Source organism: Ambystoma mexicanum, chromosome 8, assembly GCF_040938575.1.
Source record: "Ambystoma mexicanum isolate Mex_15411 chromosome 8, UKY_AmexF1_1, whole genome shotgun sequence".
In the NCBI taxonomy this organism is placed as follows: Eukaryota; Metazoa; Chordata; class Amphibia; order Caudata; family Ambystomatidae; genus Ambystoma; species Ambystoma mexicanum.
In genome coordinates this window covers 1,606,152,605-1,606,179,385 of record NC_090929.1, presented here as the reverse complement: position 1 = coordinate 1,606,179,385, position 26,781 = coordinate 1,606,152,605, and the positions used below count along the sequence as shown (strand labels likewise).

The 26,781-nt window shown below is 45.1% G+C and overlaps 1 protein-coding gene across 1 annotated transcript in view; it reads right to left on the bottom strand.

The window, feature by feature from the left end:
* The window catches only part of LOC138473239 (caspase-3-like), a 403,122-nt gene that overhangs the window by 165,839 nt on the left and 210,502 nt on the right, over window positions 1-26,781 (bottom strand). The window lies entirely within an intron of this gene.

Below are 26,781 nucleotides of genomic sequence, written 5' to 3'. Positions count from 1 at the left end.
CTGCCTTCAGAAAGAAACTTAAAACGTACCTCTTTAAGTGAACCAGTTATGGCTAGAATAGCTCAGTAAAGCAGCGTTATATATGTTTCGAGTTATGTGTCCTGTCATACTGTAAGTTTACTGTCTTGTGTTAGTGTTGGCGCCCTAATGCCTGCAGGCCAACGGCGCAATATAAATAAATAAATAAGGTCCGCAATGTGAGGAGAGAAGGAGAGAGAGGAGTCAAAGATGACACCAAGGTTTTTTTGCCTCACAGGAGGGTGAGGGGGGGGGGGCCCATAGAGGGTGGCAGGGTATGAGGGAGCAGAGAGCAGGACTTCCAATGAGAAGGACCTCCGTCTTACTGGCATTAAAGCAGAGATCATTGGCAGCACACCATGCATGAATGGCAGTCAGACAGTCAGGGGGTTCCATGTAATAAAGTTGCCACGAAAATAGCTGTTTAAAAAACAAATTGCAGCAAAAAGGCTGTGGTGTGGCCCCCCAATCCATGTAATCGATGAGGGGGATACCCCTGCAACCCCCAGACCCATTATACCACACTAGGGGTGCGGGGGACACCCCCGCAACCCCTGCTCCCCTTGTGTGGTATAATGGAAACACTTTTACGGATCACACCACAGCTTTTTTGCTGTGATTTTGGCAACCATATTACTAGATACCAGTCAGGGATGAGAGAGGAGGAAGAGGAGGCAGTAGAGGGAAGCTTGAAGGAGAGCTGCATGTTGTCTGAATAACACTGGAAGTGAGGAGAGAAGGAGGAGATCAGCAAATCTGCAGTCCAAGCCAGACTTAATATCTCCCAAGATTCCTTCATGCGTTTCTCTATTGGCATTAATTTAACACCAAACAGGGTGGATTATCAAACATTTCACACATTTTGGGCTTTTCAATCATTGGCACATTTAGCATCTGCTGCCTTTCGACCATCAAGTTTTCTAATGCCCTATATCTCCCAAGTTCCCAATTACCTAATCCATATTGCTTCACTAGCCCTGGAAAGGAAATCCTTTTCTCATGCTTCCAAACATCTTCAATTTTTAGAATACCTTTGTTGGCCCAACCTCTCCAGTTTAGCATTTTGTTATCTAGTTTCAACCTTGGGTTAAGCCAAATCAATGCTTCCCCATACATGAATAAATCCTGTCCACACCCCAAAATCCACTCTACCAAAGCGGTTTTAGTAACGGTTATAGATTCCAGTTTTACCCCAGTTTTTGGCAATTTCCCAAAGGAATATAGACTGTTTAAACAATAAGGTTTTAGTCTATCTCTTTCTCTAGATACCCGAAACGGTTATGATCTCTTCTCCTCCATAAAATGACAAGAGCTTTCTTAAGGCCAAGGATCCCTCGCTTCACTATGATCCGCCAAGTTAGAGAAGGGGGATTTTGGTATCCAAATTTGGAAAAAAATCCCCCTTCTCTAACTTGGCGGATCATAGTGAAGCGAGGGATCCTTGGCCTTAAGAAAGATTCTTGTTCTTTGCTTTTCTAGGACAATTTAGTCCCTTCACAATTTATGTAACCATCTTTAATGACCCCATCTTAAAGTAGCAATAGAAAGTATTCCTTGATCATGCTACCATACCACATCCAGTACAACTCTGAACCTTTAGCTTCCCCTATTATTTCATCTAAGGAAAAGTCAGTGTAGGTTACCCCTCCCATCCCCCAACGAATAAACACATGAACCACATAACACAAACACAAAAAATCATTTTGTTTGGAAATTGTCCAAAGAATAATGGACCTCTTAAGAGAATAATTATGTACAAAGCTCACACAAATAAATCTAAACTATACCCCAGAACACTGTGCATAATCAAATAAATGTTAATACATCCCCCATTACTTATCTAAAACAATATTATTGGTATTAGGCTAATTTCATTGGCTCTCATCACTGTACCCGTATTCTACCCCCCAACCGCCAACCATACATTCTATTTAACAAGACCTCTAATAGGTTAGAAAATACATATATAAAGGCATATTCTTAACTCCAAATAGACTATACAACAGAGCAGTCTCAGTCTAAGCATTCACTAGGCGCCTATAAATGGGTTGTAATAACTGAGAGACTCATTACAAAGTTACTACACTAATGGTAGAAATCAATGTACAATAGCCACATTGCATCCCTTACCCAACCCCTCATATTCAGTAAGACATCAATACGTTGAACCCTTCCATTCTCCTGCTATTCTACAGTCTAATATAATTAAACCAAGTCAGCCCCAAAGCCCCTAAGCTTCTTAATTGCACCTATTTATTCAAAAGCCCCACCAGCCTCAGTTAACTGCAATGCCTTATCCCCGAATCCCCTGCACAAAAAATACTTCTAACCCAACAACAATATCTTATTCTGTGTGACTCCTCACCCCCAAACATATCCTTTGGTCAACCCTATTTAAAATATACTCCTTCAAATCTCCCATCACTCTGAAAGTTAATGCATGGAATATTCCCCAGGTTTGCTGGAATTGAAGTGATGTGTAAGACTTTGCGGCATGGCTACCCCCATTCCGGGTACCGGGTCCGGGATCCCTGAATGGGGAAATACCGGGCCATTCCGACCTTGGAAGGCCCAGTATTTCCCCATTCAGGGAACCCAGACCATGTGCATCTCCATTCCCATTGAGGCCCCAGAGGGCTCAATGGGAATGGAGATGATGCTAACAACGGGCCCGTTAATGACGGGCACGTTGTTAGCATGCTGGACCGCTCGCGGTACCCGCTAAGGACGCCTGGTTTTACCAGACGTCCTAAGCAGGTTCCACGACCGGACCTCGTAATTAGACGGTAGGGGGTTAACGGGGCTGGCAGCTCTACCGGCCCTTTTAACCTCCTACCGCCAGGGTTGTAATGACCTATCTCTCGCCCCAACAGCTGAGATTGAGGAAAGTGAGAGATACCATGCAGTAAGTGAATCGCACAATTTGGCCACATTTTTCAAACCTCTAACAAATCAGATGCACGAGCAGAAGGCGATGTGCTGTTCATGGTCTTTTAAAATGAAATACAATACTTCCTGTGCCCATTAAGGATGCCAGAATTTCATAAAGTAAACTGAAGTAATCATCCATTTCACCTTCTACACACCCGGTCATAAGCTGCTCTGCTCAGTATGTACCAGTGTTAAAATAGACACATGTATTGTATCCCAATAAATATTCACCTGGACTGACTTCCTTTTAGTCCCCAACGTAGTGATAGAAGGAGAGAAACACAGAGCATTAGAACGACATTATACAATGCGAAAGTAGAAATTATAAGGTGATAGGAATTCCAAGTGACTATTTCCTGCATCACCTTCAGTGTTAATTCACTGCATAGTAATGAGGACATGAATGATAGTTAATGCCTGGAATATTCTCCAAGTTCGCGGGAGTTACAGAGACTTGTAATGCTGTAACTTTCGCCCCAGCTTGGCACAAAGGCTGTGCCAGTATAACTGTATGCCTGTATTTAATATTCGCCAGTCATATACAATGGAACATATCCCCTCATGTCTCGTGTCTCAAAACTGCTTCAAGGCTGCCACCTTTGCCGTTCACGTAGCACGCTCCCGCTGTGCTACTGTTATTATAAAGATCATCAACAATCTTAATGCCAGCTCGTAAAATAGAGCTTGCTGCCTTAACTCTGTCTGAGGAAACACCCTAAACCATTCACAGCGTGTTATGCAGGCACATTTCCACAGTACCTGCATTCCTTGTTGCGGACAATCGCGCATCGCACCTACTCCAAATCAGCAGAACCGGCATTGTTTTAGGGGGAGGCTTCATGAATGATCGCTCTTGCCCCCTGAGGGAGACACCACGGATTAGATCCTCCTCCTTACCCAGGCTTGCTGCACGCCGTATCGGAGGAATGGAGCTTCCAGTATTATTAAGACAAAGCCTTACTGCCATGATCTTGCACTGTTGATGATAGGGTGCTTTACTCAGTGCCTCCTTCATATGTGCATTGTCTAAACATTCCCGAAATTAACCAACCGTCGAAAATAACGGCCATCTTCAACGCCTTAATGATACCTATGTAGTTAACCAATAAATGATAAAAAAAAACGTATTTCAAACTATGAAAGAAACATTAAAGAAACAAAAGTCAGTCTTTAGAGTCAGCTTTTCTTTTTTGAAGGTGCGCTTTTTTGGGATACAGAAGCAGTTTCCATACAAGTAATATCAAAGTCAGATAAGAAAGCCTCTGCGCTTCTATTATCAGTAAATGAATGGATCTGACTTTCAATTACCACATGGAGAATAGCAGGGTACACCATATAGTATTGCAATTTCTTACTACTTGCCTTTTCTTTTGCTGTGTTAAAGGCTCTGCGTTTCTCCAGTACATCCCTGCTTAAATCTACAACTACCATAATCTTATTTCCTCCCTATGCCAAATCACCTAGCTCATGATTTTTTGAGGATCATTTCTTTAGTTGGAAATCTCAAATACTTTGCAATAAAGTGTCTTGGTCTCTGACCCAGCGCTGGCTTCTGCCCCAAGGACCTGTGTGGCCTTTCCATCTATAAAGGGGTGCTGGGGTCCAACTTTAACATTGACATCAGTGCCTTCTCTAAAAATGCCATAGGATTACCTTGCTCCACATTTTCAGGAAATCCAGCCACTCTAATGTTATTCCTCCTAGAGACGTTTTCCTGCTCTGATAACTTAAGAGATCATTTTTCATTTTGGATTTCCAAATTCCTTATCTGATCATACAACTTTACAGCTTTGTCACCCGTGGTAGTAAGGTGTTCCTCAATAGCAGCTACCTTTGTAGTAAGGTCCAAGTATCTATCCTCTGCATTAATCAATATGGTTTTGATTTCTGCAATGTCTAAAGTCACCTTAGTCAGATCCAATAGTTTGTCGTCCCTTCTCTCAGATTCATCTTCTCCTTTCTGTCTTTTTGCAGGCTGGGACGTTTCAGCTGGGCCAGCATCAGTCATTGTAGTGAAAGATGTAGTCTTGAGTAGGGCACAAAAGCACAACTCCTATGCCGCTATCTCTGGGGCTTACAGTTGTAGAATCAAAACACATAACATTTGAGACATTACAGCCACAATCATTCAGGCAAGTTGTCTGCAGTTAGCTGTATTGTGGCTTCAAAAAGCATATACACAGCCGCTGTAACCTCTCTTGATGGCAATGACAGTATGTCTAGTTGCTTCTTTTCTTGAGATACAGTTTGACTTCCTTAAAATTGGTATTAAAAATCTTAGCCTAGGTTTGTGAAAAATGGCCAAGAAAACAAGACGAACCAACTCTTGGGATATGATGACATTGCATGGGCATCGAATATCCGATTCCGAGTTCATACAATTCGTTTGCAATGGAACCAGTGCATATAATCAGCATTTTTCCCACAGCAGCCATAATCCTGGTACCTGAGGACAGGCTGTTTATTTTATCTCGAGATAGCCGTGCAAATCCCTTCTGTGCTCTATGTATTTCTGCTGCACCAATAAACAAGTATGGTGTTCTGCATTACTCTTTTTAGCAGGGTATGTGATGGGTAGGGATGCCCACGATGCCAGCTAATACATTGTAATTCACAGAATTTCATGACTCCCAATGCCGCAGGGCTCGGATTTGAGTTATTGCAAGGTTTCTGGTAGGCACGGCCTACCAACGCGATCTGGCAAAAGTTTTCTAGTAATTTTGTCTAGACTTTCTTGAAGTGGGATATCCTTGGTAAAGGCAATCATCTGATCCAACGGTCAAGTGACCAACATCTAAGCATCTCTTGATCATCACTGCCTCCATCCGGGATGGAAGACTGCCTTTGTGAGACTGGAGATACCCCAGTGGAGGTAGAACTATGGGGCAATGTAGTCAAACAGCTCTCAGTTTTGTAAGCGAACTCTAAGGCTCCCATCACTTTAGAGCATACGCAGCGATTTCATTACAGAATATTCACCTCACACATTGTTGAGTGCGAAAATATCATTGCAAAGACATTCATCTACAATATATATTTGTAAAAAAGGTTCAGAAAGTATGTTTGGAAAAGGGGATAATGGTTTATTTGGGGCAGGAGATGGGGATGGGGTTTAGTGGGGAGTTGCAGGAGGTTCCCCCACATTTTTCTGCTGCACTGAATTTAAAAATGGAGAAAACCATTTAGAGAATACAATAACAAGCATTACATGCATATTGTGTGACAGGTCTTTCCAGAGAAGCAAGTGCAGCAGGGATCTTTGCTGTGCTGCCATTGCAGGAAAAAACTGCTTACGGTAGTGTGGGGAGTTGTCGATGTCTGCATGGTGGGACTATGTGACAAGAGGCAGTGCTGGGATTGGTGCACAGGATGGGGGTAGAAACACAGAAGCCAGAAAGCAGGTAAGAGGCAAGTGGTGGTTGTGGCTGAACTGGTGTAAAAGAAGGGGAACCCCCAGGAGGGGTAGTGGTGGGGTGGGGGGGGGGAGCCAGGGACAACGCTCTTCTCCATTTCCCATAACTTTGATGCATGAAGGGGGAACAGCGAGGGGCGGGTCAGCATGCCAAATGCATCATGCTAAACACACACAATGCAGAACATTAAAAATGTCACAAGGTATTTCAGGTCCTACAAAACATGATACTTTCTGTCTTACAGGTAATGTCAGCATGGACAGTATGTCAGAAGAAGCTCATGTTTAGAGGGATTTCACAGCATTCTACTAAAATTGAATGGAAATTATGTATGTATATTTCAAAGGATTCCAGAATGGTCTTAATTGTTTGACATGTAAAGGAATTACATTCCATAGTATCTCATTAATTATCAGCCAATGTATACAAATGTATAGATTGTGTACATTTGCATAGGGTCACAATACATTTGTTTTTTATACATGGTGATTGAAGTTATTCAGGGGGTGTGACCAGTGCATTAATCAGCTGATGTACTCAAAGGTAGGCAACTGGATGGGACTGTGGTATGTGTTAAGGTCCGTCTATAAGATCCATTACAGTGCGTGTGTTGAAATCATATAAGAGTTACCATTGAACGAACTAGAAAAGTAAAAGTTGTATTATTATTTATTTTCTTGTACATTTATAACATGTAAGGTGTTTCTAAGCACGGGATCACTGCTGCGCTGTGTTGTTTTGCTTCCAAGACAAACGCGTTGCCCCTGCGCTGTCCTTCCTTCTTATTATACTTGTAAAACACGAACAATTAGGAACAACACCCATTGGCTGTGTTTTCAGTTGCAAAATGTGCGTGATTTGATCGTGACCACTAACGTGGCGCAAATGCCCTGTGCAGTCACACAAGGGTCAACTCCAGCCCTCCTACTTTATGCCAGCCAGAAGTGGAACTACACTCATGTTTAGCATAAGCACAGCCTGATTATGATCATTTTCTCCAGCAATTTCTACAATCCCAAGGACGTTTCCTTTAAGGCTTCGTCTTTAAAAACGTAATCACAGCAGCTCAGAGTAATTTGCCAAGTGGAGGATCCAGCGCCTGGACGTATCCTGTACCAGGAAGGGACGACAGGTAAAGCCCAGTTCATCTGGAATCTCTTGGGAAGAGCCTGCGTGTCTACTGTATACAAATGTACCTACACTCCAGTACCAGCATTCCAGGGTTCAGTATAGTTGCCCCTTATCTAGCATTGTATGATCCATCGTTTCAAGAGAATGTATGAGAGTCAGGGGTCAAGTCCTGAACATTAAAGTGGGGGGATTCATTAACCCACGCGATGGGGTGTGACGTCACCAGCAATTAGCATATCGGACATTGGCTTTGCATAACCACCCAAATTGCAAAGGACGAATGGCATTTGCCTTTCATAAAATCAACACACACACAACCGAGAGAGGAAACTGTCTTCTAATCGTGTTTTTGAAAATATTAAAAGGTGTGCATGTTTTAAACTCCAAGAGCCAATACAAATGTTTTCCCTGGAACTTGCAGTACCGAAATGGGACATTTCACCTTTAGTTTATTTTTCATCAGGTTATATCGTGCAGTGGTGAAATGTCCGGCTTGCACACCTGACTGGGGTTCAATCCCAGACGGCGGCTTTAATTCATAAATTCAAAGAGGACATTCAATGTTTCTCATCTTAGCTGGGGGGGGACTGAGTCCACCCTTTGAATAAAGTGGGTGGACTCGTCCCCCTGCGTGTACCCTCGACTTGAGCCCTGAATTGAGAGTAAATGTTTCTGTTCACCCACAGGAGTGAATAATCTAATAGGGGAAAATGTTGGAACTACTATATTTTTGGAAGAAAAGATGTGAAATTGTTTTCTGTTTTAAGGGTTGACACCATTATTTAGTAAGAGGTGAGTATGTGGCATAGTGTCTAGGTTGCTGACCTGTGAACCTTACATCTGGTTTCCAGTCTCTGTAAAGGGTGTGGGCGCCATAATTGCAGTGCAACATCTAAAGCTGATCCCTGGCATAATACCCCTCACATGTAATGCTGTCTTAAAATGGACCATGTGCATATCCCATTCTGTTCTAAGTAAAGCACACCCTGTTTGAGGGAACTTTCTGCTCCTTGTAGATATGTTTGCTGTATAACAGATAACTACAGTAAAAAGAACATAGCTTCTCTAGACATGCTATGGTTTGCGCACTCCTTTGAGCCATCTTTACAAAAGAATGTCTGATGCTTTGGACGCTTTCCTGGTAAGTCCTCAAGGTTGTGGGGATGTTCATCCACCGGGCACCAGCATCTTCTGAAAGCAACTCAGCATGACTAGGGCATAGCAGGCCTTTCATTCCTCCATCCTTTTACTAAGTATTGATCTAGGAAAAAGACATCCTCTGACATGAACCCACATATCCCAATTTCTCTATCGGTCCTCCCTTAGTGCCGCTGACACACTGGAGCCCTTCACTCTGATTTGTTCTGCTATAAAAAGTAACCACACACAATTTCTGGTGATGATTATTAAAGCATTTCAACAGAAAACGACCCTCTCTGATTGGCACTAATGAAGAAGATGGTTGAGAATGCCCCATCATGTTGGCAGAAATGTAATAATTCACTTTACAACATGTATCAGGTGGCCAAAAATGAAGGTATATATTTTGCATGCAAGAGTGCGATTACAAATAGGAAATTCTGAAAGCTTAGTGTGATAACTTATTTACAAATAACAGATGAAAGGTGAGTGCTTCCATTGTAAGAGAAATCACAATCATGATGATTTACCATTGCTTTAAATGGTCATTTTCTTGACGTTTTTAAAATGTGAATGCCGTTAGTTTAACGCTTGGAAGACATTCTTTAAGCTGATGTTGCATGTGTGGAAGCTCCTTGGTGTCTAGAAGGAGCTAGAGATTCTTCAGAAACAGATGTGCGCGGGGGCGTGGCTAGCCGCACCGACTATGTGGGTGCTTTGCTGATAGCCTCCGCATGAAGCCCAAACTTTGAATAGATTTTGGCCTTCCATCTCCTTTCCGCAGCCTGTGAAGGCAGGATCACTGAGGGGAAGCCATGAGGAGTAAGTTGATTGGGAAGTGACGTGGAATTCAGCCAGGATCCGTGCAGCAGCTTAATTGCTTTAACGCTTCCGGGGCTGACAGAAGTAAGTGCTCATTCCTGATTTAACATGCATGAGGGTTGTAGCTTTACTTGGGGCTTTAGCTGGTCTGAGCTCCGGTTTGTCAATCAGAGCGGCCCGGGTAGCACTTCAGGCATTATCTACAAGCAAGAACAAGCAACTAGAACACCGTATAAGCCGAAGTGGCTCCTGCCATTTTCTTGTGCTTTGGGATGCATTGAATTTAAGGATCATTTAAGATGTAGCTAGCTGCTCAGGAGAAGAGCCAGGCTCTGGTTAATTTGAAACTCTTTGGAAGTGCTGGGTCGTCAAAGCATCGGTCTGGACTGTTGCCTTGTTGCGATTCCCCTTTTCTCCTTTTATGCAAGTTAAACTCAGTACATCAGATCACATTATAACCGTCCCAATATCAAGGGAAAACTCTAGTTGGCTGTGCAACATGTCTAGACAGTCAAAAATACCAAAAAATCGGACATATCCACAATGATGTTACCTTCAGATAAGGGGAAAAAAAGCAGAAAGGTGAAATCTTTACTTCAATTGCCCTGCAGTCAGTTGGCCACTAAGGATGATATTCAGGCGTTTGCATTAGATATTGAGTCGGAATTTCGTAATTGCATGTCTGAAATTGCAACTAAGCTGGATCGCTTGGACCAAAGGGTTCTAGAAGTAGAACAAAGACTGTGAGAAACAGATGATCATGATTGGACCATTCAACCACAATGGCAGACCTCCACCATATAATGTTATTGTTGGAAAGGAAAAGTGAAATGATGGAAAGCAAACAAGGAAGATATGGAAAATATGGCCCGGAGGAAGAATTTATGAATTAGAGGTGTGCCTTCTTCAATATGGGACCAAGCTTTTAATGACTGCATAGGAGATTTCTTACAAGCTCTTCTGCTTGAGATCGACAAGTCCTTGCTTGTCCTAGACCGTACTTATAGGCTGGGCACGCAAAGGGGTATGTCACCAAAGACTCCACCTGATGTAATTACTCGAGTCCATTTCTTTAACACCAAACAGGAGATCCTTGCAGCAGGGCGAGCTGACCTATCAGGGGACAGTGTTACACATTTTTCAAGACCTGGCAACATTAACAATTCAGAAATGAAGAGTACTCTGACACTTGACACTATTTCTGCAAGACCAAAAAATAAAGTACCGCTCATTGTTCCCATCGACCCTGCCGTTTACATTTGAGGGGACAGCCTGCCCTATCGACAAGTTGGAGGAAGCTGAGGAAATAATGGGGTTATCCCCTTTACAAGAAATGGCGACTCCATAGCGAACTCTCAGAAACCTGGCATTGGTGAAGCTCCGAAACTTAAAAAAGGAAGCGCTAAAAAAAGTCCTTTTGATCATGGGCTCCATGCGGCTCATGCTCAGCCCTGAGTGAGATGTCACTTGGAGGCGGACAGGGCAAAATGCCCTTTCTGATGCTTGTTAATCTGCTTAGAATCACATGTTATGCATATGGTCCGATATCCAGTGGTAACTGCAGAGTATTGCATCTTCTCTTTCGGGGACCGAAAGGGGACGTCGGCATAGGTGTGTCTGTAACAACATCCCTATCGTGACGTGTGTAGTACCCAAAATCCCTCACGCGCCGAGGTCCCTCAGATTGTTTTTTTCCGCCCAGATAACTGGTCGCCCTTTAGCAGAGCTCTTACTAGAGACATTGTTTATCTTACCGAATTGTCAGTTTATTCCCCGTTAAGTCACTTTGCCATAAGAACATCTTTGACGAAGAATACGGGGGATACTTCTACGGCTGTGGATTTCGGCACCTAAGATCCGGCGGCTGGATTTTTCCACGTGGTCGGGCCCTCTGGCCGACGTATACAGTAGGGAGAGTGGGGTCGGGGTGGCCATATTGTTTAGTATGTCTTTCCTCCTTTCCCCTCTTTTCCCTTTCGGTCTGGCCATGCTTCCCTTTTGCTATGGAAAGGACTCCTTTTAGATTCTGCCCTAAGTGAAGGGTCAGATATCCTTGCAAGGACGAACACAGGACGTGTAATGCCTGTTGCCCCCTAGAGCACGACGAGAAGCGGTATGCGGCGTGCAAACTCCTTCGGCCCAAGACCCTTAAGGAGCGCCGTGTAAAGTGGTGGGCCACGTACGGCATGTCACGCATGGAGCCTCCCTCCCCCACGGCCACGGCAGCCGAAAAGTGTCGGGGCTACTTCGGATGACCAAACGTCTAACGCGGATGTTATAGACCTTGAGGCAGACACTTCTAGGTCCACAACGCCCGTCCCCGACCCTTCCAGGCTCGACTCTGGTCTTGCTACAGGGACTACACCAGGCGACAGGGGCGTACAAGCGCCTCGCACTAAGCACACAACCCCTACGCCAATTTCGGCGCCTTTATCGCAAAAGGCGAAAGCGCCTACAGGGCTGCCGAAAACTTCACCGGTTCCCTCGGATCGTTCAGATCCAAAGCCTTCCCCGAATCCGCAGCAGCGTATTGCGAACTGGGCAATCAAAACAAACCACGGGCGCTACTCCTAAATCTACATGCGTCGAAGTTCCGGAGACCGATGCTTCGACGATTTCCAAGGCCTCAGTAGGCCCGAAAACTACGACTAATTCTCTAACCGGAAAACTGACCGCTAGGCCTCCTGGTGCCACGGATGGTATTTTTACTGCCGACAAATCATCGGAGCCTTTGTCTCACGATGATTCGGTGACTATCCAAAGTAGCATCGGAAGAATCGCAGCGGCGGAGGGCCTTATTCCGGTTCCGCCTAAAGTGATGGGCCAAGCCGCGGAAAAGATTTCGGCGGATTTGCTCCCCGATTCCGATGACACTTACGTAGATAGCCAAGAGCCTCTCTCCGGCACCCTGAGAGGTTCCTTACAACGCCACAGTGCGGAGAAGGTCGTGTCTCCTCGCATAGGTGCGTTTGGGTCCTCTAAATGGACTACAGAAAAGTTTGAGGGTTATATGGATCGGCTGGAGCAGATTATGGGTTCTTCTGATCATCCTCCCCCGAAAAGGGCTCGGGTAGACCCTAACCCCCAAATTCAAGAAGTCCAGTCTCATGTTTTCTAACAAGAAGACGTGGTCCATATGGACACACATAGAGACATCTATAATGAAGAAGAAGAAGAAGCTTTTTTTCTCAAATTATGAGGAAGATCAACAGGATACGACGGACAACTGGGAGGAAACCCAGCAGGAAAGTCAAGACCCTTGGACACAGCAAGATCAGGACACTGACATTTTGTGCCTAGACTCACCTCAGTCCACCCCAGATCACCAGGCCTCCCCTGTGGATGACCAAATGGCTTTCAAATCCATGTTGAAAAAAGCAGCTGAATACTTCAAAATTGCCACTCGAGAGGCGGTACCTGAGCAGGAATTTGTGGAGGACATTATTAAGGAAAAACCTCCGGCGAGTCAATCCATCCCCCTCCTTAACTCTGTTATTGGTCACACCTGCTCAAACACGGGCTGTGAACCCGAGAGTCGAAAAATTATTTCGGCCTTCTCCCACCGACCCTCTGTATATAAAAGGGCACGCCATCCCAGACTCACTGATAGTGACTACCACTCGAAAGAGGGCAGGGGTACCCCTTGCCACGGGAGAATCACCACCGGACAAGGAGTCTAAAAGGTTTTATGCCCTGGGCAAACGTGTCACATCAGCAGCTGCATACACCATTCGGGTTGCTAATAATGCTACGCTATTAGTAAGCTATGCTGATGCTCAATGGAACTTCAAGAATGCTCCAAGAAGACCTTCAAGAGGTTGCTGAACCCGCCAGGACAAAGCTTCTCGCCATTGTTGCGGAGGGAAGACCTGTTAACCAGAATGTGGTGAAGAACACCCTGGGCACTGCAAGAAACAGCAGGCAGGTCTCTTGCACAAGGGACTCTTCTGAAAAGACACGCATGGCTGCGTACATCGGGGTTTAGACCTGAGACTCGGGCCTCCCTCATTAATAAACCCATTGAGGAGACTAACCTCTTCAGGAAAGCAGTGGATGAAGCGTTGGAGACAGCCAAGAAGGAGCATGAGACTATAAGGTCTCTGCACCAAATTACACAGAAACCCTCATTCCAGAGGGGTAATAACTCTCAGCGGTCCTTTCGAGGACAAGCCCGTGCTGGTCAGAACAACTACGGCACGGGTAACTTCAACACAAATCAAACATCTGGAAGCCCCACTTACTACCCCTCAAGGGGTCAGAAACGCGGCAAAGGTAGAGGCAGAGGCCCCAATCCCAGAGGAGCCACAGCCTTTGGTCAGAAATGACCACCAAGTCCAGGTCCCCTCCCATGTCTCCCCGGTCGGGGGCGATTAACATCTTTCCTCAAGGCATAGGAGGGGATAACTTCCGACCAGTGGGTCTTAAAGACAGTCGCCCACGGTTATTGCGTGGAATTCGCCCGACCTCTACAGTTCAGACCGCCGCGCTCACGGCGCCTTTAGCACTGCTGGGAAAGGACGCCATAGAAGCCGTCCCTATTCTTCAGGTAAACGAGGGTATTTATTCAGTGTACTTCCTTGTACCCAAAAAGGATCTCACCATGCGTCCTGTTTTAGATCTGCGCCCAGCAAACAGGTTTATAAAACCCCAGAGGTTTTGCATGGTAGCACTGCAGGAGGTGATCCCATTGCTGAAACAGGGGGACTTCATGACAACATTGGACATGAAAGATGCATACTTTCATATTTCAATGTTGCCAGCGCACAGAAAATACCTAAGATTCATGATACAGGACACCTCAGCGACAAGGGTGTTTACCAAAGTCCTGGCAATAGCAGCAGCACACCTGCGCAGACTATCAGTCCCAGTTTACCCTTACCTCGACGACTGGCTCATTACGGGGGACTCGTTCGACGCTTGTTTTTCGAACACCCAAAAAACAGTAGATCTCCTCTTTAGTCTGGGTTTTTCAATCAACGAAAAGAAATCCAGCTTAGTCCCCAGCCAAGTAAAACAATTTCTGGGAGCGCTAATTCGGACGGAAGACGGTCTTGTCTTTCCCTCCAGCGAAAGGGTTCAGAATATGCTCTCTGATTCCTGAATATGTAGCCAGTCGGGAGGTGACTGTACGCAAAGCCATGCGTTTGCTAGGGATGATGGCATCATGTATATACTTGGTTCCCCACGCGCGGCTGCGCATGTGTCCCATGTAAGAGTGGCTCAACAGCCAGTCTTGTCAGGCCAGCGGACAATGGGAAGATCTGGTAGTTGTCTCGCCAGCCCTCGTTCCCTCTCTGCAGTGGTGGTCAAGAGAAAACCTCTTGAAGGGGAAGACCTTCACCACCCCTGCAGTGGAAACCACTCTCATGACAGACGCATCTCTCGCGGGGTGGGGGGCTCACCTGCTTCAGCAGACAGCACATGGAGTATGGTCCCCTCAAATAGCGTCCAACCATATAAACTTACTGGAGCTATTAGCAGTGTTCAAAGCATTGAAAGCCTTTCAGAAGAAACTGCAAGGGAAGACAGTGCTGATCGTAACCAACAGCACTACAGCAATGTATTACCTGAACAAACAGGGGGGCACTCACTCTCCAGGGCTATCCACGCTGTCCCAAAACATTTGGATATGGGCTCTCAAACAGTTTTTTTTTGTCCCAACATGTTCCAGGGGAACTCAATCTTCTGGCAGAGGTGTTCAGCAGAGATTTTCTTCTGCCAGAAGAGTACGAATGGTGACTGCACGAAGACATTGTGTCCAACGTCTTCGCACAATGAGGTTTCCCAGAGATCGACCTGTTCGCTACTCAGGAGAATGCCCAATGCCAAGATTACGCCTCCAGGTACCCCCAGAACCGATCCAAGGGGAACGGTCTCTGGATAACGTGGTTGGGGAAATGTGTCTACGCTTTTCCCCGACTCCACTTCTCAACAAGATAGTGCAAAAGATGCACCAGGAACCAGTTACCATGATACTGGTGGCCCCCATGTGGGCCCGCCATACCTGGTTCGCTCACCTGATGGAAATGTCCCTCTCCCCACCAGTCAAGCTGCCCTGCCCGTACAACATGTTGTCTCAGGACAGGGGGGAGACCCTACACCCATGCCCACAAACTCTGAATTTAGCAGCCTGGCTGCTGAGATCATAGAGTTTGGACACCTGCAACTCCCTTAGAGATGCATGGACATACTCAGGGAAGCGAGGAAACCTAATACACGTTATTGCTATGCCAGCAAATGGAAACGTTTTGTCATCTGGTGCAATTCCAAGGGTGTCAATCCCATCGATTGCTCACCCTCACACATAGTGTTGTATCTAACCCACCTGTTGGACTCTGGGTTAGTCTTCAATTCCCTAAAGGTTTATCTGGCTGCTCTGTCAGCCTACACCACATCGCAGCAAAAGGTATCGTGGTGAAGATACCAGTGATTAAAGCCTTCATGGAAGGGGTTAAAAGGATGTATCCTCCCATCTCTCATCCAGCCCCTGGATGGGATCTGAATGTGGTTTTAACCAGGCTCATGGGAGCTCTCTTCGAGCCTATGCATAAAGCAAGTCTGAAAGACCTAACTTATAAGACAGCCTTCCTAGTGGCTATCACTTCTATCAGAAGGGTTAGCGAACTACGGGCGCTTTCTGTTTTGGACCCCTTTGTGACAGTCCACAAAGATAAGGTAGTTCTGCGCACACATCCCAGGTTTGCGCCTAAATTCATTTCGAAGTTCCATGTGAACCAGTCAATCAAACTACCCACTTTCTTCCAGAACCCAACTAACATGGCCGAAAGAAGCCTTCACACACTAGACGTGCGCAGGGCAGTCATGTTTTGTCTGGAAAGAACTAAACCACTAAGGAAGACTAAACAATTCTTCGTTTCAGTGGCAGCTGGTAGAGAAGGGGATCCTGTCTCTAAATCAGCTATCTCAAGGTGGATTGTCAAATGCATCACACTATGTTACACGCTTGCTAAGAGAGAACTGCCCTTCAAGCCTAGAGCACACTCTACTCGAGGCACTGGGGCATCCATAGCATTCATTGCAAATGTTCCTCTTGAGTCCATTTGCAAAGTGGCAACCTGGAGTTCTGTACACACCTTTAGAAAACACTATTGCCCAGACACTCATTCTAGGTCTGATTCTGAGGTGGGACAAAGCAGTACTAAGACATCTTTTCTCTACTGTTCCTTCCCACAACCCACCTCCAACTCCGGGTACTGCTCGCTAGTCTATGCACAGCATGTGATTCTAAGCAGATTAACAAGCATCAAAAGACATGCATTACTCACCGTAATAGCATTTCTGATGATTGTATCTGCTTAGATTCACATGCGCCCTCCCTACTTCCCTGCTCGGGGTGGAAGGAACATAGACGTCTTACTACTTTCTCCCTTTATGTACTCACTCACTATAGCCTTGGGCTGCCTCATGGCAGAAAAAATACAATCGGAGGGACCTCGGCGCGTGAGGGATTTTGGGTACTACACACGTCACGATAGGGATAGTGTTACAGACACGCCTATGCCGATGTCCCCTTTCGGTTCCCAAAAGACAAGATGCAATACTCCGCGGTTACCACTGGATGTCGGACCATATGCACAGCATGTGAATCTAAGCAGATACAATCATCAGAAATGCCATTATGGTGAGTAATGCATGTCATATTTTTCAGTTTATTTTTGAAGTGTTGTTTTTAGGTTTGTTTGTTCAAGTACAACTAATTTTAATTTCTTGTTGAAAATACTGGACAAGGTTGCTACTGAACAGCTCCAAGACTATGTAGACAGAAACGATCTCCTACACCCTCAACAGTCAGGTTTCAGGACTGGCCACAGCACTGAATCGGCACTATTCGATTTGCAGACCGAGATGCTGGGTATGCTAGACGGGCAAAGCAGGCTTACTGATTTTACTAGACCGATCGGCAGCCTTTGATCTGCTTGATCACATGAGGCTCCGGGAGGCCTTGGAACTCTCAGGAAACTGCTCGCAAGAGGCAACTGAGTGGATATCCTCATTTTTACAAGACAGACAATCCAAGATCATTTGGGGCAATCAGGCCTCCAAAACCAAACCAGTGGACTGTGGAGTCCCACTGGGAGCCAGCTCCCCCTCCCCTGCTTTTCAACCTGTACATGCGTTGCCTATGTACTATGCTGACCCAACTCGGCATATTCTTCACTAACTTCGCCAACGACACTCAATTGGTCTTCGAGCTTAGTGGAGACTACAAACAAGACAGCGAAAAATTAACATTGTTATACAACCTCATTGAAGGCTGGATGAAGGCTAATTGGATCTGCCTCAATGGCACCAAAACAGAGCTGATGATCTTTGGGTCTTCACATGCCAGGAAAAAACTGAGCTCACTATACTCCTCATTCAGCATCAAAAATGCTCAAATTGTTATATCAGAAAAAGTGAAGACGCTCGGAGTCTACCTGCAGGCTCACTGGGAGCCGAGGCCCATACAGCTTACCTGAAAAGAAACTGTCAATACCACCAAAAACTACTCAAAGAAATCTGACCTCTGCTCATTCAGAAAAACAGCACCACCATAGCCAGAGCCACAATACTCTCTCGACTACACTATGGCAACTCTCTGCTCTTAGGCGCAAACAACAAATGCCTGAAGCAATGCCAGGTGATTCAGAATAATGCCATTAGGACTATCACGGGCAAGTCTAGAAGGGAACATATTACAAGCGACAGAAGAGAATTGCACTGGCTGGCCATTGAAGAGAGAATTATATTCAAGACCCTCACACTGGTCCATCGATGCCTATATGGCAAAGCCCCTGCATATCTAAAAAAGCATTTCAAATGGCACGAACCAGTCAAAAATCTAAGATCCTCTAATAAAGGCCTCCTTCAAACTATTCCAGCAAAAAAGCTAAATGGTCTTGGCAAGGCATTCTCGAGCAGAAGCATCCTTAAATGGAACGAGCTACCTGTGACCCTGAAGCAACTAAAGACTTTGCTATTCAAATAAACTCCTGGCCAGACAAACATTAAATCCTAGCACACTGCTTAAAATGTCTTACATGTGTGGTTATACCACTGTCCCGTTTTCTGTCTTCACATGTCTTGTCTTTTTGGAATGCGCTCTGATGCCCACGGGCTATAGTGCTATACAAATGAATAAATAAAATAAATAATTATAAATAAAATAAACTAAGGTTTTCACACAGAATTATGAATACCCAGGACTTCAATGGTGAAGGACACTCATTTGGCTCCTCCTTCCATTGGAGTTTGTATCACTTAATGTAAAGGGACTAAAATCTCCAGCGAAACGGAGATCAATAACATCATTGATACACCGTACGACTAGTCAGGGACGTCAATTCACCAAAAATGTCTGGGTAGTGGAAGTGAGATCACACGAACCTTGACCTCTGATGATATCACAGGAAGTGATGTCATTTGACCCTGCCCCTGAGTGACATCACAGGAAGTGATGGCACAGGATCTTTCACCACTTGATAAAACAGGAACTGGTATCACATAGCATTGTTCCTCAGTACACTAAGAAAAATATGGTTACGATATCACTGTAATATGATATACATTTCATACAAGAATAGATCAGCATATGTAGCATTAATATCAGGGTGTATAGGCCTATATTACCAAATTACTGTTAATGTAAGCAGATGTCCAACACAACAACCTGGACTATTGTACATCACTCAGGCTAAACTGTAAACAGACGGAGCATCTTGAAGAGTCCTAAACCCCAAAGCACAAATAAAGGTGCCTGCCAAGTGTCTGGCCACAGAATAGAAACAGCAACTGACCAATACAAGTACAACCAGAAGACAATTCGAGGCTGTACCACTTCATGCTTTTACACTTATGCACAGGGATTTTCTTGTCAATAGTGCACTTTGAACCAAAGCACAGCAACCCACTCCCACCAGTCACCCAGAGCCTGAATATTCCCAACCATTTTCACCACGGCACCCCACCACCCACTGAGTGGCTAAAGGCCCACCGTCAACAGCTTTTATTGTCTGGCGCCCACGCCCGCCCTCCACCACCTTACACCTCCAATGGCTTGCTTCAACACCTTAATGTTTACACAGTGCCACCTTCCAGCAACTTAAGTCCCCAGCATTCTCTAACACGATCATCCTCAAGCAAACTACCAACTCAAGTCTCCAGTACCTTCCTTCAACACCCCAACAGTGTGTGTCTCAATTACCCTCCTCAAACATCTTATATCTGCATTCAATGCATTTACAACACGTTACGTCTCAAACACTCTCTCCCAACATCAGTAAGTCACTAGTACAACATCTTAAGTCTCCAGTACCAGCCTCCATAACATTGAGCATCAAGCACACACATCAATCCCAGAGCTGTGCTAGTGGTTATTAATGATTTAAAACCTTCCAGCCATCACCTTTCTGTTTTGCTTATTTGGTAAGTAACCCACAATTCTTTCTGTTAGATGCAAGATGGAGGGGAAGGATGTGTTGCATGTCATAGTAATTGCTTTTTTTTTAATTTTAAAATGTAAACAGCAGCAGCAGCTCCATGACACCACTCCTATAAAAAGCCCTTTTTTATTATTTTCTTTGGTCCTTCATATGCTGCTTAATGCCAGCCTGCTCCAGAAACTAAGTCCTGAAAATGAACTGAACCCATGTTGCACTGCATTCTCTTGTTCCCAAAACAAGTTTGTTGCCCCTGAGCTATCCTTCCAAATGTATATTTCGAATGGATTGTGTCCGCCCACGTATTCCTCATCTTGTGATAATTCGTTATCGCCAGCTTCGCTGCTTCAGAAAAAAGAATTTTGGCAGAGGGCGCTGTGCTCGAAGTTGTGGCGTCGAGTGTCCCTCGACGGGCTCTGTACCGCGTCGACGTCACTGATGGTATAAGTAGCTCGAGCCGCGCCCGTTGGCTTCAGTTCCGTTTTTCCGATTGCTTCGCTCTCGTGAACGGCGCGCTTCGAGATTTTCTGTCAAGAAAATGTCTTCTTCATTGACCGCTTTGACCCCCAAAACAGGGTTTAAGAAGTGCATCGACTGCGGGTCGAAGATGTCTATCACTGATCCTCACCATATCTGTCTTTGGTGTCTTGGCTCAGACCATCGAACCAGCGACTGTGGCTCCTGTCAGTCAATGACGGAGAAAGTCCTCCGTGATAGGAAAAGTAAGTTTCGGGAGGCGTCGAAGGGCTCTTCGAAAGCCTTGTCAAAAAAACATAAGAAATTGTCCGATTCAAAAGAATCGTAACGTCATAAAAAACATTCAAAGAGATCCCGATCTTGTAGCCAGTCGAGACGATCTTCTTCGTCTTCTAAAAAGCTCAAAAGGAGACATAAATCTCCATCGGCATCACCCGATACATCGACGGAATTGGTTTGATGTCCAACAAGATCGGATTCCCCTTCAAAATGGGAGAGCTTGAGAAGAAAAATGATGCAGGTCTTTGCGAACGCGGCCTCGGCCCCCTCAAAGAAACCTCAGAAAAGCCAGACCCCGGTTGCTCCACAGGACGACGCGGGGAAGTCAGGAACTACGGCGGTAAAGCCCAGTAGTACCCATAAAACTTGAGTCGACAAATCGTCGAGAGATCCTCGAGGATCGAGTGTTTCTCCAATCCCTCATAAAAGGCAAAAATTGTCGAAGTCGAGTGCAACTTCGTCGATGCCATCGGCGCCGACAGCTTGGACAACAAAGCCGATATTATCCTCAACGCCTTTATCGAAGGCTTTGTCGAGTGTGTCGAAGGTTCCTTCGACCCCTTCGAAGAAAACACCTATTCCTTCGACGAAAAATCAGGAGGAAGCGAGAAGGTTTACACCTTTACAAAAATCAGACTTTTTAGGTCCATGTCTTCAATTTTTGAAGAATCTGGCTCAGAGGATGAAGATGTCACTCCTTTTGGAGTAAAATATGGCACTAGACAAGTTCCAGAGGAACTTATAAACCTTGAAATAAAAATGAGAGATCTATGTGAAACTGCATTCTGCTAGTGGTGTGGACACATCACCTGAATTGGAGTTTGCTGCACCTGATCCTGCAGAACATGCAGACTCAGGGTATAGGAATTTGATGAGTAGGGTGATTGAATATATGGGTTGGGGAAGAGCCTCCCCTATGTTTGAGCAAGACGATATGACGGACATTATAGTCCGGGGACCCCAGAAAGACCCAGTTCTCCCTTTCCAGAGGGCGCTCCAAAGGTCAGTTGAAAGGAACTGGGAAAAACCGAATAGCATTGCTGCAGTAGACAGCAATCTTCCAAAGAAGTACAGAACTTCTACTTCTGATCCAGAATACCTGAATAGACACCCTACGCCAGAAAGTCTGGTTATTCAGGCCGCTACTACTTCCAGGCAGACAGCATACCCAACCATACCTCTGGACAGGGAGGACAAAAAGGTTGATGCCTGGGCTTGTAAAGTTTTTACTTCGGGTAGCATGGCCTTGAAATCGACCAATGTCACCTGTACCCAGGCCAGGTTCACATATACCCTGTGGGAATGCATTTCGGCAGCGGCTGAACATATTCCAGAAGGCGAGGAAAGGGAAGGCTTCCTGAATATAGTCAATGACGGGAAGGAGGCAATGGGGGAATGTCTCCAGTCTGGACTGGATACTGCTGATAGTATTAGCAGGTCCATGGCATCAAGCACAGTGCTACGCAGATTTGTGTGGTTGAGAAAGTCGGGGTTTGCACCAGATGTGCAGACCAGACTTCTCAACATGCCCTTTGATGGCTCGAGGCTATTTGGTAGTAAGGCTGATGAGAGCCTAGAAAAACTACAGACCTCGAAAGCGGCAGATAAATCCCTTGGTGCCTCCATGCGACAGCCTCAGAAACCCTATTCGGGCTCATTTTCTGTGAGCGGTCGTCCTCTTCAATACTACTACTTTGTTGGTAGAGGAAGAGTACAGGCTTTTCAAAGGGGTAAGAGGAATGTCACCCGTGGTGGACGAGGAAAGACTACAAAGCCATCTACAGGATCGGCATCTATGCCCTCAGCCGCTCCTGCAGCTGCCTCCAAATCTCTCTGAGGTCTTATCATACAAAACACCAGTGGGAGGCAGAATCTCTCAGCATCTGAAAGAATGGCAGGGCATTACTTCAGATGCTTGGGCACTGGAAACAGTAGCCCAATGTTACTGCCTTCCCTTCCTAAAGAGACCTCACGATCATCCACCGGGAACCAGTTCTACCAAAATTCCAAATGCGCTCCTTTGGCAGGAAATTATAACCCTGCTAGAGAAAGGTGCAATAGAACATGTACCTGTAGCGGAGAGGAACAAGGGCTGGTACCTCATTTTCTCATCCCCAAAAAGGACGGAGGATTGAGACCCATCTTGGACTTGAGAAAATTAAACAAATTCCTCAGAAGGAACAAGTTCAAGATGGTAACCCTTTCTCGTATCCTTCAGGCTCTCCAACTCCAAGACTGGTTGGTATCATTCGACCTTCAGGATACTTATTTTCATGTGCCAATCCATCCCAAGCACAGAAAATACCTGAGGTTCACAGTTGGCGGTTCTCACTATCAGTTTCGAGTTCTGCCATTCGGGCTGACCTCCGCTCCAAGGGTTTTCACCAAACTGATGGCGGTAGTGACAGTGAGTCTCAGGAGAGGGGGGGATTCATGTCTACCCCTACCTGGACGACTGGTAATCAGAGCACGTTCTCCAGAACAAGCTCAGGAACACCTGTTGATCACCTGCCACTTCCTCCACAACCTGGGCACTTCCTCCACAACCTGGGCTTCTCCCTCAATTTCAAGAAGTCCCACATGATACCATCCCAACAACTCCAGTTTATCGGAGCAGTCTTGGACACTTCCTCGGGCAAAGCCTCGCCGTCCGAGGTGAGAGCTCTCCACATCCAGCAGATGGTAACAAAATTCCAGAAAGCCCAGTATCTGCCGGCCTTCGATTTCCGGAGGTTGCTCGGCCTCATGGCATTCTGCATTTTCTGGTGCCAGGCTGAGAAAGAGATCCCTCCAATGGGCCCTCAGAACTCAGTGGTCCCAATTCTCGGGGGATATGTCAGATCTTCTGCAAGTCCCGAGTGCAGTTGCTCAGGATCTATCATGGTGGGCTTGCAACGACAACATCCTCAAGGGAGAATCTTTTTGGCAACCATGGCCGGAGATAACAGTAGTGACGGATGCCTCACTCATGGTGGGGGGGAGCTCACACATGTAAGTGATTTCAGTCCAGCACTCCAAGTAAGTCAATGCCTAGTATGGGATCCCCAATGGAAACCCTTATTTATATATTTTTATGTGAAAAGTTTGTTTAATTCTGGATGATGTACCTTTATATCACGCCCCTCTCTTTGAATTCCCCCCGGTCTCACTGAACCAAGAAATAGGTTTGTTTTGCAAATTAAAAGATTTATTTGAAGAATTGAACAATATACATATCACACTTTTATAAATATGGACAATATCTGAATATCATACTTATGAATATGAACAATGATCAGCAATGGGTAATATTACAATATCAACAATCTCTTTAATCAATTAGGAGTAGGAATAGGAAGAATAATCTAGCAGAGAATACTTTGTATGGCTCCAGGAAATGCAATGATAGGAAAGAATGCAACACAGAAATAAGACTTGATATGACTTCAATCAAAAGACAATATGATCCCTCTTTCCCCCTGTTACTACTCACTCCCCCCACTATGCAATATGAAGATATGGAATGAGGGCACACAGGTATCAGGAATGACAATCAACAATGCAGTTCAATCCCACTTCCCCCCAGCAAGCAGAGAGAAACAGGTATGATTGTAAAACAGGTCAACAGCGTTTAAATGTGGTTTGAATTGAATGGGAAAAATGCTAAAATGATTTTAATTCACTAAATGGGATTTAGAACTAGTGAGAGTTGCTTTGGATAGATTCAGGTAAACACTAGCAATGATTCTAGAATGATTAGCAGATTGAAAACGAAATTCAGAAGTTGAAAGCAAGAAACAGCTATTTTATATGTGGTGAAATTGAGCCAAATACGAAATCAGAGCAACTTTTCCACGGGCGGGAAAGCTGAGGATGTTAGCTTCGAAATGACATTTAAATTTAGTTCTTAGGGCGTAGGTTCAAAAGTTAGAGGTTTTTGTGAAGGTAGATTTTTCAGAAACCGAGTCAAGATTCAAAAATGAAAGATGCGCTTTAAAGATTGTGAACCAAAATGGACTTGTACTAAGGAGCTATGAAAGTACAAGATACCCAACGGGACAACCACCAGAACAGGGCGCCTTCCGCTCTGATTGCTGTGTGCCCGGACACTTGACTTTCTTCAGAAAATATCAGTGCACAGATGATTATCGCTACAATTATCACAGATTATATAATGAGAAGAATTCAGGATAGACACAAGATTCTATAATGCAGTTCTGGATAGGTTGAAATGGATTGAATAGGATTACTTTAAACTAAGAGATGACTATGGACAGTTCTAGACTAAATACTCACTCCTATGGCTTTGGAATGGAATGGGCCCGTAAATACTCACTCCTATGGCTTTGGAATGGAATGGGCCCGTAAAAGATCTGGTCAGGGGTTTGGACTTCACTCACCACCGGACAGGATCAGGGCACCTGGACTCTGCTCTCAGCAAGGAACTCTGGTCTGCGCGGCCTCTTGGACTGGATCAGACGGGTTGGTTCTGGGTACACCTCTGCTCTATGGGTCTGGATCTTGGTTCTAGCACAAGGTTCTTAGCTAGAACAGCAAAACAGTTCAGCCAGGCTGTTGGATTTTGTGGTGCCCCTTGGAAGTTTAGGGGTTAAAATCAGGTTTGCAAGGTTTTTAAAGGCCTGCTGAAAAGGGTTCAGCTTTTTGGATTAGGCCTCTACTTCAGGGTTCTAGAGTCTGGTTCTAGAGTCTGGATCTGGAGTCTGGTTCTTCCTGCAGGGTGCTTCACCAGGGGATCAGTTGATGAGTGAGAAAGTGTGTGTCTGTGGGTCCTCAACAGTCCCTATTTATCAATTTTCCAAAGTGGGTGGGGAGGCTGATTGTCTATGCCCAACCCTCTAAGGATCTGATAGGTCAGAGAATTCCCTGTCCCCTGATTTGAGAAAAGAACAGTGTGTCATCATGTGTCAGAGTGATGCTGCCATTTACAACCTAGGGAAGAACCTCCCCATTGCTTTTACTTATAAAATCTACTTTTCCAAAAAAACATATTTCCCATATGCACAACTTGTTCATAAGACATGTTTACATGATAGATTAACTAAGGCACGTCTCTGTTCAAGTCCCATGTTCCTACGAGTTTAGGTTCACAAATGACAGTTTTTTCGCGTTTTTGATTGGTTACACATTTTCGGATCTGTACAATTTTTTACATGTACATACGCTTACCATCTGGTCATACTTCTGTAATTTTTCATGTTCCTAGCACAACCACACTAACTACAATATTAAAGACATTTGTGGTTCAGTCTCAGAACATCGCACAGATTCCAGATTAGTTTTAAACTGTGAGTGAATTTTTCATTTTAATAATCTCTAAGTTTCATATTTTTGTCAATTCGGTACACTATTTTAGAAGTATCTTTCTTAAACATATATTTAATCCAATGTCAAATCCACATTTTCAGTTTGGCCCGCCTCCAAAGCTTGGCTGGGTCAGAGAGTCGAATGGCTTGTCTTCCTGCCAGGGCAGTTTCTATTGACTCCCCAAATTAGCATTTCCATTCAGCTCAAGGGAGCCCTTTGTCAGCACTCAGAGCAACAGGCCAGGGTGCCCCTCCCAGTTCCTTTTCACACCAGCCTGCCAGTTTCTTAGCAGTGCACAGGAGAACAGATTCCTTTGTTTAGGGGGGAGGTGTGGAATGTGTTTGAAGCCCAGTGTGCGAAACTTTAACTTTTAACACAATGGGCCTCATTACGACCCAGGCGTTAAGGGTTAACGCCGTCGTTAACCCTTAACGCCTGATTCTGATTTTAACGGCTGCTTTTAGCAGCCGTTAAAATCCATGGCGCTAACCCACCATGATGCTAATTACGCCACCGTAATTTACAGTGGCGTAATTAGCGTCTTCCCCACTCCCATTATGCCCTATGGGGCAAAAATGGGAATGGGGAAGGGAAAATGGGAAATGGGGATTTACCGCCCCACTCACCTTGGAATGGGGCGCTAGATCCGCCATCCACCATGGTGTAAACGTAGTTTACACCATGGTGGTAAAGTTGGCGTACTTAGCGCCTGGGTCGTAATGACCCCCAATGTCTGAAATTGTCTTGTCTTAAAATATAACTGACATTTTTAACAAATACATCAAACAATTTCTTACTTCAAGCCTTTTTAGAATATAGTTTTGAAT